The sequence below is a fragment of the Macrosteles quadrilineatus genome, unplaced genomic scaffold (assembly GCF_028750875.1).
Source record: "Macrosteles quadrilineatus isolate MER2022 unplaced genomic scaffold, UCM_ALF_1.0 Scaffold_2__2_contigs__length_208266976, whole genome shotgun sequence".
Lineage (NCBI taxonomy): Eukaryota > Metazoa > Arthropoda > Insecta > Hemiptera > Cicadellidae > Macrosteles > Macrosteles quadrilineatus.
This window is the reverse complement of record NW_026542595.1, coordinates 18,745,533-18,758,483: the sequence shown is the minus strand read 5'-3', so window position 1 is coordinate 18,758,483 and position 12,951 is coordinate 18,745,533. Positions and strand designations below refer to the sequence as shown.

The 12,951-nt window shown below is 35.6% G+C and overlaps 1 protein-coding gene across 2 annotated transcripts in view; it reads right to left on the bottom strand.

Moving 5' to 3' along the window:
• LOC128986473 (uncharacterized) overlaps positions 1–7,928 on the bottom strand; it is a 42,738-nt gene extending 34,810 nt beyond the window's left edge. Inside the window, exons 1-2 of one of the 2 annotated variants that reach the window (XM_054406868.1) lie at positions 7,634–7,928; positions 7,124–7,304 (exon numbers count right to left, since the gene is read on the bottom strand). The gene's annotated coding sequence lies outside the window, so the exon portion shown is untranslated. The remainder of the gene's footprint in view (positions 1–7,123; positions 7,305–7,633) is intronic. The other variant, XM_054406867.1, reaches the window with a different exon arrangement.
• Between the last annotated feature and the right edge of the window lie 5,023 nt (positions 7,929–12,951).

Genomic DNA, 12,951 nt, shown 5'->3' with positions numbered 1-12,951 from the left:
GTATATATGGTCTTTCTAGAAAATAATATAAAAACTAAAAAAAATTGAAAAAAGCCAATAAAATCTTTTAAGTTTGTATAACTCCAAAAAAACTTACCTGAGACCCGAAAAATTGTTATGTTTTTATAGAGGTGTGCTTCTTTTGTGTAATATAACATTGAAATATGATGATATTTTAATTTTTGAAATTGTTATGATAGAAATCATAAACGTGATGGTCAGGGACAAGCGGTACGGTCGTGAATTGTCTGGAATGATCTAAATATTTCTAAACAATCCTTCAATTATACTAATAGTTATAATAAAAATATGTGTTTCAATTGAACTAAACTGTTCAATTTACAATGATATTTAAGTTATTGTCACGACCAAACACAGTATAATCCATAAGGCTTTATTGGTCGTGAAAAAACCCGCGATGGTCGTGAAAGTGATTATTTGGCTCTGTTCTAGCGGTAGCCCTGCACCTCATGTTCGAGGATACAAAGTGGACTTCTAGGTTAATCTAGCAATTGAAATATCTCATAAACAAAAATTAACACCAAGTCTACTTCATCGAATGACTGCGTACGGTCATGGACACACCAAAATTACAAAAAACACAAACTTGCCTTTATTGATCTTGTAATTCCTCCTTTCAACTAGAAACGACCGGCACTACAAACTCCGAACTAGTCTCTAAAACGAACTGACACAATCGACGCCAGGCTTGCCACTGTCGTGCTCTAAAGAAAATTTTTCCCAAATGGTCGTGACGCCAAATCGAGGGACAGACTTATTTTGTCATGGTAGTCAGTTCAGTTTGCAATGACAATAAAATTATAATATGCTCCTTTTTTGTAAGTTTAAGTTTAATAACTATTGATGACATAAAAATATGGTTTTATATATTTCGGCATGAATAATTAGTCTAAAAACAGAGTGAAAGTTGGAAAATGTATCCTAGGGACACGTCATGGTCGTGAATTTCGAGACTTTATAAAAATACGAAAAAAATATCTAGAACCTATTTAAAACCAAATAAATGTGTGTAACATGTTGTCCCCGTCCCAAAAAATATTAAAACACATAATAATAAACTACAAACCCAGAATCTACGAAGTAAAAGGCCAGGGACATGAAAACGTACGTTTTTAAATTTTCACTCAGTACAGTATCACATTTTTGTTAAAATCTCGCTTATTTGACGTCGGATCCACATGACATTTTCGGAATCAGCGTTGAATTTCAAGTAGAATGAAAAAAGAAATTTCAAAATTCCTTCGTAAAAATCGTAAATCGTAAGATGCATATTAACCGGGAATAATTTTGTGATATTTCTAAGTGGAGATATTTTAGTGTAAATCCAATCCAGCAAACGGAAATTCACTTACTGTCTTTGGTGACACATATCTCAAAAACTACTTGTCCTATCAGTAGGCCTACGGTATGAAATTTGTACATGGCATTTTCCATTCTAAATACTAGGTCCTATCATGAGGGTTTCAGGCATTTTTGAAATAGTATTTTTTAGTGTTTTTTTGGGGTTTTAATTGTACAAAAACAGTCTTTAGGTGACCAACATCTTTAGGAAACCAACATCTCGATTCATTATAACCTGAACTTTACCTTCCTAGCCTAATCTAACATAACTTCAAATACTTAATTCAGCCCCGAATTCGCATGAAGCTCGACCCACCACCCTGCCCTGACATGCCTAAATAAGAACTAAGTTTAAGCATTGACTATACTAAGAATAGACTTCCCTTCCCATGTAATGTAAAATTTGAAGCCAAAAAGACGTGATGCAATCTGTTGAGATGGTCTACCAACTAATGACAATATTCTGTGTTAAGTGATAAATCAATCAGCTGTTTGCTATGATACTGCATTGGTTTTAATTAAATATATATCCTACCGTACTAATGTTATAAATGAGAAAGTTTGGATGTATGTAGGGCCTATATGTAGGCTATGTATGTTTGTGACAAGGTAAACACTACAAGGTAGATCAGAATGGCTTTGGTAGATGTGTAATACTATACTGTATATCTTACTAATATTATAAATGTGAAAGTTTGTGTGTTTGTTTGAAGTTCAATCACGCATTAACTACTCGACGGATTGGGCTGAAATTTGGCATTAAATGATAGCTCACATTCCCGATTAACATATAGGCATATTCTTATCTCAAAAATCCTTTCGGGCTCCGCCCCAGTGGCTCTGTAGTTCCCCATGTTAACCTTATGAGTATTCATATTTAAAGGGATTAGAATTTAGGCAGCTGTTTCAACTAAAAAAGTTTATTCTATGATATGCAAAAGCATTAAACAGTTATAAGATTTACTAACAGGGTGCAGCACTATATTTTTTTTGCATTTATGAAAACAGCTAATTTGAACTAAGCAGCAACAAAAAACTGTGATACGCAATGAGAACTGTCAAAGTAGGATTGTTTACAGTTATATGTTTTTGTTTTTAATTTCATGAATAATTTGTAATAATTTGTGAATTTTTGAAGTGTTAGAACATTATGACTACATGGTAATACTATAGGGTACCGTGAATTTAAAGAAGCAAATGTTATCAAACTGTGTCCTCTCCCCCATCGAAAATGGAAAGTATAATTGCAATAATCATTTTTTACTTATATGCCAACCCCATACGAAGGACGGGTACTTTGCTAGTACTACTGTAATACTACTGTAGTACTACTGTAATACTACTGTAGTACTACTGTAATACTACTGTAGTAATACTGTAATACTACTGTAGTACTGTATGTACTGTAGTACTAGTCATAGTCATAGTCATAGTCATAGTCTTTATTGCCATTAAATACAACAAGTACAATAGGCTCGTCATTTAAATAAACAAAACATGCAAAATCAAATCCATCAACAAATAATTCAAATAAATAAGCTCTAGTCAAAAAACAAAACAAGAAAACATGCACAAACCATGCAGGTGTACCTGAAAATGACTCAAACGGTTACCACCAGATTGCTTTTGTCAAAGTTGAAAAATTCAGATATGTGGTAAAAAGGATTTAGAGTGAGCCAATTTTTTACGAAAGTGGAGAATTTTTTTGTGTGTAAATTTCTTGTACATTGGGGCAATTTGTTGAAAAGTTTAATGCCTGAAACAGGAAAAGAACACAATGATTTTTGAAGCCTATTTCTAGGTACAAAGATATCAAACTTATTTCTAGTATCATAACTATGTACATCGCTATTTACATGAAGAGAGTCTTGTCTGGCTTTTATTGCCACCAGACACTGAAAAATGTAATCATTTACAATTGTCAAAATTTCATTTTCAACAAACAAAGGTCTGCAATGGTCAAGGTACCCAGCATTTGAAATTACTCTAACAGCTCTCTTTTGAATTAAAAGAATTCTCTGAGTACCAGTGGCATGGCCCCACAGCCTGGTTCCATAGGCTAAAATAGACTGAAAGAAAGCATGGTAGGCCTGCCTAACTATTGGCCTCGGAAGCTCAGACATTAGCTTTCTAAGCAGGAACAACACTCTGCTAAGTCTCTTACACAGGACATCTATGTGACCTTCCCAAGACAGCTTGGGATCCAGTACAAAACCTAACAGTTTTACAGACAAACTTTCAGGTACATTAGGCAAAAGGCTGAAAGTTATTTCCTGGGTTTTCAAATCATTAAGAGCTAATTTGTTTAAAATGAACCATTGCTGAGCCAAGGCCAAAGAGTCATGCACTGCTGACTGAGCCAGGAACCAGTTTTTATCAGACGAAAATAAAGTTGTGTCGTCTGCAAATAGAATAATGTGACTATTAACATGGTAATGCAAATCATTAATGGCAATGAAAAATAAACGGTATCAGCATTCTGACACATACTTTCTCCCATAAGTTTGTCAAAAACCTTTATCATATGTAAGTGGTGAGAGTAAATATACGCAAATGGGATTTGTACAATTTTGTTCACAATTTAAAGGACTATAACATGCTAAATTTTATCAAAATCGTTCGGGCCATTTTTAGGAAAATCCGATTTTTCTGTTATTTTATGGGGGTTTTATGGGGAAATGACATAATTTACAATAACTTTTGAACCGTAATTTTTACAGAAATGGGATTTGTACCATTTTGTTCAGAATATAAAGGACTATAACATACTAATTTTTATCAAAATCGTTCGGGCCATTTTTGGGAAAATCATATTTTTCCGTTATTTTATGGGGTTTTATGGGAAAATCCCCATTAAAAATAAAAACTTCTAAAAAATAAAAAAAAACTATCAAAACTGTAAAGACTATAACATACTATGTTAAATCAAAACCGGATTTTTGTTCAAAAATCCTATTTTTCGTTATTTTATGGGGTTTTTATGGGAAAATAACATATTTGACCATAACTTTTGAACCGTAATTTTTACAGATATGGGATTTGTACCATTTTATTCAGAATTTAAAGGGCTACAACATACTAAATTTTTATCAAAATCGTTCGGGCCATTTCCGAAAAAATCCGATTTTTCCGGTTTTTTATGGGTTTTTATGGGAAAATCCCCATTAAAAATTAAAATTTCAAAAAAATGAAAAAAACGCCTGGAGATACCATGGATTAGAACCTACATACCAAATTTCATCGAAATCGGACCACAGGTGTGGTCTCTAGCTCTGTACACATCCAGACACACAGACACACACACACACACACACACACACACAGACATCACTTCGAAAACCACTTTTTTGGGTCCAGGGGGACCCAAAACGAATATATCCACTCAAAACTCAAACTCGAAAATTTTGACGAAAACAATACTTTCTCCATATACTATGGTATAGGGGGAGAAAGTAAAAACGCCTGGAGATACCATGGATTAGAACCTACATACCAAATTTCATCGAAATCGGACCACAGGTGTGGTCTCTAGCTCTGTACACATCCAGACACACAGACACACACACACACACACACACAGACATCACTTCGAAAACCACTTTTTTGGGTCCAGGGGGACCCAAAACGAATATATCCACTCAAAACTCAAACTCGAAAATTTTGACGAAAACAATACTTTCTCCATATACTATGGTATAGGGGGAGAAAGTAATAAGAGGGGTCCCAAGATAGAGCCTTGGGGAACTCCATGGAGCACATCACCTTTCTCTGAAAAAGTCCCATTCCAACTAACAACTTGTTTCCTATTTGACAGGTAAGAGGAAACCACTTTGAGGGCAACATCTCCTAGACCATAGAATTTAAGTTTTACCAGAAGGGCATTGTGAGGAATGCAGTCAAAAGCACGTGACAAGTCGCAAAGAATTGCATGTGTTGACTTTTTGGACTCAAAAGACTTGATAATTTCACACACCAAGGACTCTACAGCTAATATTGTCGATTTGGCTTTCCTAAAGCCAAACTGTGAGGGAACTAGGAGATTGTTCTCCTCAAAGTAGGAATACATTTGAGAGAACATTACAGATTCCATAACTTTGGCAAAAACAGGTATGATAGACACAGGTCTGTAACCAGACAAACTTTCACGGGGACCTTTTTTATAAATTGGGACTGTTTTAGCTACTTTTAGGGCATCTGGGAAACAACCAGTTGCAAGACAGTTGTTTATCAGAATTGTGAGCTCAGGTGCAACTGTGTGTATAACTTGCTTAACAATATCTGTTGACAAATCATAAACATCCCTACTTTTAGAGGCTTTGAAGTTGTGAACAATCTTTACAATATCTTTTGGTTTTGTGGGAGAGAAAGAGAAACTTGTGTTTACCCTGGGAATATTAACAGTAAAATTGGAATCTACAAAAGGTATATCAGGTATTTTCCCAACAATATCGTTGACACTTTGGATAAAAAATACATTAAAATCAGTTGCTGAGAACTTCGACTCCAAGTTCACTGTTGGTCGAGGTCTGCTGTGATTAATCAAACTCCAAGCTGCCTTACATGGGTTGGATGAGCCTGTGATGAAAGCAGCGTTTGCAGAAATTTTTGCGCTTTTAATACCGTGGCGATACTCCCTGCGCAGACTTCTTACCAAGGGCAGTAACTCAGGCTGACTCGTGGACTGCTCATGGACCAGCATGATCCAGTTCTTCAGATGAGCTAAATCCTCATTATACCAATCAATCTTGCTAGGTGTAGCGTGCAATTTAGTTTTAGGCTGTGAGATTCTTTTTTTCTTTAGAGGAAAACAGAAATCAAAAATACATTTAAAACTATTTAGGAAAAACTCAAAACAGTCTTCGGGTGAAGAAAACATAGTGTGGGCCAAGTGTAAGCCACTAAGAGCCCTTGACTGCAACGATTCAGTAAAATTTAGTACTGCATCGTCATTAAAAGACCTGAAATCAGCAAACTTGTCTACAGAACAAAGACTATTTATATGTACACGGTGAAGGTTTATGTACATAAATACATGTTTGTGATCAGCCACCTGATCTCTGCTTACACCTGCTTTAAAATCAGTCTTACACAAGTTAGTAAATATATTGTCTAGAGGAGCAACACCACGAGTGGCCTCGGATATCACACCGTACAAATCAAAGCTTCGCAATAGGTTCTCAAAGTCTTTGGCATCACTGCGGAAATAGACAGGGTTCACATTATGATCGGTACCTATTATCACATACCTCCCTAGTGTCAACAAAAATACTAAACATTTTTCCAGTATATCAAAGAAATTACCCATTTTACCGCTTGGTGATCGGTACATAGTTACAACCACCAATGACAAGTCTGTAATAATTGAAGCAGAAAATTCAACCTCTTTTTCTACACTGTACATTGAGAGGTCCAGAGGCTTGACAGAGTAATTTAGTCTATTTAGTCTACTACTTGTAATACTATAGCATACCGTAAATATAAAGAACCAAATTCTCTCAAACCTCCCACATTGCAAACGCAAAGCTAAGAGTATAATTGCAATAAGCATTTTATACTTATACGCCAACCCCGTACGAAGAACGGGTACTCTGCTAGTACATATATATATTTAATACAATACACAACAGTAGTAAGATCTGGTGAAATGGTCCTGAACTGCATCTATTTTCTTGGCTTAAAATTTTTTTATCACATGGGAAGTCTTGTGTATAGTCATAGACAAAAAGAATTAAATATAGACCGTCAGCCGTGCTACGGTTACCATGGGTTCTGGCGCACACCGCTGGGAGACCTCCAGGTCACCAGTCCGAGACGCTATCAACTACGCCACAAACACCGATGTAATCATATCGTCTCGTTATGGTAACTTAATGGTGTTCCCTCAAGAGAAGAGTGACGTCACTCCCCCCACTCCTTCTCAAAAAAGAGGTTCTCATCAGTTCCTGGAAGAGGAAAACGAGGCACTATATGTCACCTACATTAACTTACATATTTTTGGTCAAGTTTTCAACCCCTGGACCACCAGTAAAAATAAAAGCTCATGCAGGGGACTAGAGAAAAATCTAATCTTTTAAACAAACAAAAAGTTAAGACTCCATCTCTTTTAAAACTTGAGTTATGTGTCAACAAGTTAACATTATGGATGTCGGACTACCCCTTACTAAACTAGCCTAAGTTAATATTACAACCAATCACTTTAAAATTTTATTTTTATTTGAAATTCCTGCTCAATTTGATGTGCAGTAATATAGAATAGAATATAAGTACTTACTGTCTAATCATAGGTCGATTACAATATTATTTACTGTTCAGTACAGTTTGTCTTCTTTCAAAGCCATGGCAGAAAAGATGGAAAAGAAAAAGGCTTTATCTTATCTTACCAAGAATGACTCCCTGATAGCTCAGTTAACTTTACTCTCTTTACATGATAAGTTTTACAATCCATATTTAATAAAATAGGGTACACTTTCATTAAAATAATACATTAGATTATCGTTCAAAATATTGAATTGACGTTTTGTACAAAAATGTGTACTGTGTTATTTAGCTGAAACCATCAAAATAATAAACAAAAGCAGACAACTGGACGTGATGAGAGGCGGAAGTTTGACAGCCAGGCAGGCGAAGGCAATACAAATCTTATCACGAATACTAGAACAGTAACGGTATTGGATTAAGCAAACGATGTCACCTCCGAATCTTAAACCATGCTTACTGCAGTAGTTTACGCAACGATCGCATAAAGATCACGGCTACGTAATGACAGTGTTAACGACACGAGTAAAAAATATTTAAATTTATGGCGTGTGCCTTAAAAACCTCTGTAGAGGACTATTTACGCGAGTTACGTACACTACTTTACCTAAGACAGTTTTACCTCTAGGCCGGGGACCTAATTACTTTTTTATTTTTATGTCCCCAGAGGCCAAAAAGACCGTTCGTTCAAATCTTTATTGTATAGGGTGATTACCGAGAAACGCATGTTTTTCAAATAACTAGTATTCAGGCAATTCAAAGCAAAAAATATTTTTATGAGTGGAAAAACAGTGTACACAATATGCAATTTCAGAATAAAATTACTTACAATTTAGTGTTTAAAAATTACATATCTAAGGTGGTCGCCTTCTGCTTTGATAGAGTGTTGAAGGTGTTCCTTAAAACTTGCTACGGATTTTGCTAACATCTCTAGGAATGGCGTTGATTTCCTGGCGAATAGCTTCTTTAAGTTCCTGTATTGTTTGTGGTTCGTTTATGTAAATTCTAGATAAAAAAACCATTGAAAGAAATTGGGAACTGCAAGATCCGGTGAGCGAGAAGGCCAAGTGACATCACCAAAACGTGTGATAACTCTTGTAGGGGATGTTCGAAGAAGGAATTCCATACCAAGCAGAAGGCGACCATCTCAGAGATGTAATTTTTTTAAACTAAATTGTAAGTAATTTTATTCTAAAATTGCACATTGTGTACAGTGTTTTTCCACTCGTAAATATAACTTTTTATCTGAATTGCCTGAATACTCGTTATTTGAAAAACATGCGTTTCTCGGTAATCACCCTATATATCAGGGTGTTCATTTGAAAGGAGACTTACCAACGACACAGCCACGGCCGCCTTTAACTCCAGGCCGCGGCATTCGAAGTGGCAACGTCGCAAGTTGTATTATAACAGCTGTTTTGTTTGACAGCAGCTAATTGTATTTTTTGTGTATTTACGAAAGTTTGGTTACTGGACTATGACAATTAATATTGACACCGCTTAAAAATGTACAGATATATGTTTTTAATTTATATTGTTTCGGTTTTCAATTCTGTATCTTTTATTTTCAATATTTTTATAAATTTATGTTCAGAAATTTAAATTTAAATCAATTAAGTGCGAATTAATGAGCTGATGTCACCTGCATGCCATGTTATCTTATTGGACGTCTGTAACTAAACAACACCACTTGCGACGTTGCCAATTCTACCAGGCTACGGCCTGTAGTACGGCCGTGACACAGCTGTCAAAATAGGTTATTGAGGGGGTTGGAGTGAAGATATAGGTAAACTAGGTGAAACCCGTCGAAATCGACGGTTACTTTCAAGGCTTACGCTAATTCATCTAACTGCGATAAATGGAGTGAAATTATACATATTTTGAGCATTTAGCATTGTTTAAAGATTAATAAGTGTAAAAAAACAATAATGAAATTAATTGCGTTTGTTTCCAAATATGGTTGATCATTCAATGAATAGAATATTTCCCGTACTGTACGTCATCGGAGTTGTTATGCTATCTGGTATCTCTTCCTTTGGAAGAACCTTTAAATAGTATTAAAATCGTATTGGTGGATCTTTTGTAGTTAAACACTTCTGTGATTTCATCAGTGTAATGCAGATTAATCTATGATTTTATTTGAAAAAAATCTGTTTGTTGGGAAGACACGTTCTAAATTCAAAGGGAGGTATATCCGTTACAGAGTGTAAGTTTGATTTTTCCTTCGTCACGTCGCGTGAGTTCATATCGTACTTATGTGCCAATAAATAACCCTCTAGCACAGTTTTGAGAAATTGGTTGTGGGGTTACTGTTAAAGCTGGAATTCCTTGACTTAGGGGATGTCAGTTAAAATGTCGTGTTATTTTCAATAATGTTACCAACCCAGTGGGCCACGGTCCGTAATATAGGCCACAGCAAATAGTTTGTCAAGATAGGTACCATTTAGGCAAGGTTTCTGTGTTTGGATGTTATTAAAAATGGTAAGAGCACAATAAAATTCTTCTGCAGATGAATTTTCTGTTGGAGAAATGTAAGCCAAATTATAAATGTCACAATGCGAGTTTCAGCATTTTGTAACAATATTATATGGGTAAGTTACATAGATTTTTTAGGCTGCTGCTCAGTGATATTTAAGAATATATATTTTAGAGATAAATTAAATGGTTTTTGTTGCTGAGTAGTGCTAGTAAAGATGCACAACCCTTTTCGTTAGTCTAATAACATTCAAAGGCTCTCTAAGAGTTCAAGTTCTTATTTGTCTACATATCTATAATTATTATGTTTTCACTAAGCTGAATGAATAAATCGTTTCGATCAATAACATTTATTCTCTATTGCCACCAGAACCTCATAGGGAAATCCGCTTGCAAGTTGTAGCCTACAGAAAATTGCTAACTAGGTGGCGTTCGTAGAGGAATCCACAAAATTTAGCGGAGTCATCAAGGGTCCATATTATATTATTGTTTTGGTCATACTGCAGTAAAAAACAGTCGTTTTTAATGCATGCGTTGCAGGTCTCAAGTAGCATTTTTACTCTTTAGGGAGTAACAATCGTTTTTAGCCTCTATGGATTAAAAATCAGCTGTTGTCAACCCAGTTGTAAATTTCGATTGTAAACGATTGCATGTACCGAAAATATGTATAGATTGCTGCTTCGTAATCATTTTAACCTACAGTCTGCAGTCTCTTCCCATATCATTTTAGCATTTCAGATACATTAATCCATTCCCACACTCAACACTGCCCACCTTTACTACTTCCTTCACCACCCCTACATCGTGGACCTGTTTCTCTCTCTTCCCATAGCATTTTAGGATTGCAGATACATTAATGTAATAGCCAAAGACAGTTCCCACACTCTGCACTGTTAGCCTTACTACTTCCTTCGCCATATCCTACGTCATATACATGTGTCCTTCCCTACTCATAGCATAAAGTATCACAGATACATTTATCTAACTGCGCAAACGGTTCCCCCACTCTGCACTGCCATCCTTTACTACTTCCTTCACCTCTTCCTACGTCGTGGGGCCTGTTTCCTTCCCTTATCATAGCATTTTAGGATTGAAGATACATTAATCTAACTGCCACAGACGGTTCTCACACTATGCTCACCTTGACTACTTCCTTCACCACTTCCTACGTCACGGACCTCAAGCTAATGTCGTCATTTGATTATATTTATGATCAATACAGTTTCTGTTCTAATATCTGTGGAATAATGCTATCAGCTATTTCTTTACCTACTGCATTAAAACTTCAACAGCTGATCATATGTCTTTGTTTATGTGTCAAATACTGCTTCCATAAGGATTACATTGAAACTTTGGGACCCAGTGGGGCGGATTCCTGAGAGATTTATTTAACGCCATATAGATGTTGGCACTCACCGATATGGCCTTTATTACCATGCGAAATTTGAAACCGATTGATTCGGGCGTCTAGGAGGAGTTTGCGTATTACGAAATGCATAAGAGCCGACGTATAAGAGCTTCGCTGGCTTCGCTCGCTCCGCTCAATAAGTGGGAAACATACAAACATTTTATTATAAGGGCTGATGTTCAGCAGAGCCAAACTTTATTTCCTAGAGATGGTGAGAACGCTGGATACGTGCAACTACAATCTATATATTAATTACGTAAGCCGATTATTTGCGTCAAAATTGTGGGCGACTAGGAAGTCGTAGAATGACGGGAGAGGGCTCAAATTAAAGGTCTCGATCCCAAAAACTTAACACGAAATTACTCTTAGTGTTATTTACACGTCTCTGCTAATGCTGCTATCCTTCCCCTGGCTGAAGAGGACTAAATCCTAAAACAGCCTCAGTCCAGTAGGATTTCAGCTCTCTGGATTGGAACATCACGAAGAACAAGAACGAGACGAACACGAAATCCTACTAATATTATAAATGAGAAAGTTTCGATGTATGGATGTATGTATGTTTGTGACAAGTAAACACGAAAAATACTGGTCGGATTGGGCTGAAATTTGGCATGATGATAACTCACATTCCCGATTAACATATAGGCATATTCTTATCTCAAAAATCCTTTTGGGCTCCGCCCCAGTGGCTCTGCAGTTCCCCATGTTAACGTTATGAGTATTCATATTTAAAGGGAATTAAAGAATTTAGCCAGCTGTTTCAACTAAAAGAGTTGGTTCTATAATATGCAAAAGCATTAAAAATTTATATAAGATTTACCAACAGGGTGCAGCACTATTATTTTATTCATTATTTATGAAAACAGCTAATTTGAACTAAGCAGCAACAAAAAACTGTGATACACAATGAGAACTGTCAAAGTAGGATTGTTTACAGTTATGTTTATGTTTTTAATTTCATGAATAATTATAATATTTTGCGAATTTTTAATGATCTATCTTTCTCTATTGTGTAGGTGAAGTAGTAGAACATTATGGCTATGGTAGATGTATAATACTATCGCATACCGTAAATTTGAGGAAGCAAATTTTCTCAAACCGTGTTTTCTCACATCGCAAATGCAAAGATCGGGTATAACTGCAATAAGTCTTTTATACTTATTTGCCAACCCCGTACGAAGGACGGGTACTCTGCTAGTTAGATATAACGTAAAATGTTCTCCATAAGAATAGCATTAGAAGGCATTTACTGCTGATTTTTGTTTACATCAATACAGCTGATCGTGATTTATGTTTTGACAGTAGTTTGTTTAAACTAAAACTGCTGAATTAATTTTGTTTAATTCTAATTTACATAAAATAAATATATAACTAGTGCACCTTTTGCTCGAATTCTATTAATTGCAAAGTATTACAGGTGTTATATTAAAAAAATAACAGTCATAATCTCC